Raw genomic sequence first — 980 nt, 5'->3', positions numbered from 1 at the left:
TTAGTAGAGTTTGCCTACAACAGCAGCTTCCATTCGGCTATCCAGATGGCACCGTTTGAGGCGTTGTATGGTAGACCTTGTCGGACACCCGTCCTTTGGGATAAGGTTGGAGAGGCCCAGTTGTTGGGACCTCATAGAGTTCAGCAGGATGCAGAGTTGGTCCGTACTATCAGACGGAGGATGTCAGAGGCGCAGGATCGCCAGAAGAGTTATGCTGATCGGAGACGCAGACCATTAGAGTTCTCTGTTGGTGACCATGTATTTCTGCGAGTTTCACCCACGAAAGGGGTGAAGAGATTTGGCCTCAGAGGTAAGCTAGCTCCGCGGTACTTTCGAGGATCGGAGCAGTAGCTTACCGACTGGCACTACCACCGTCCCTGTCAGGCGTGCACGATGTATTTCATGTATCCATGCTGAGGAGATATGTACCCGATCCGACGCATGTGCTGGCAGATATCCTAGTTCCAGTTCAGCCTGACATTACCTATGAGGAGGTTCCGGTACGGATTCTCGACCGGAAAGAGCGTCAGTTGCGGAACAAGACCATCCGGCTGGTTAAAGTCGGATGGCAGCATCATTCGGACGAGGAGGCTACTTGGGAACTCGAGGATAGGATCCGAGCTCGATATCCCCATCTTTTCATTTGAGGTATGTGATTTATTTACCGTTCAGCATTTATACTCTATATCTGTTGTTAGTATTTGCTGATGGTAGATAACGAAATTTGGGGACCAAATTTTAATTAGTGGGGGAGAATGTAAAATACCGAAAAAAAAAGCGAATATTAATAAGGGAATTTTCCAGAATTTTTGGACATTTTTCGGGAATTTTTCGGAGCTCGTACGGACGAGTTCACGGGGATAAAAACGGGGCCCAGGGAAGCCTATTTAGGCTACCCCATTTAAGAGAGGAAAAGTTTGCTTTTCTTTTATTTCTTTTCTTTGTTTGTTTTTATTTTCTTTTCCTCTGGTTTTATTTGT

The sequence above is a fragment of the Zingiber officinale genome, chromosome 5A (assembly GCF_018446385.1).
Source record: "Zingiber officinale cultivar Zhangliang chromosome 5A, Zo_v1.1, whole genome shotgun sequence".
Lineage (NCBI taxonomy): Eukaryota > Viridiplantae > Streptophyta > Magnoliopsida > Zingiberales > Zingiberaceae > Zingiber > Zingiber officinale.
The sequence above is the reverse complement of the archived record's forward strand: the minus strand, read 5'-3'. Positions refer to the sequence as shown.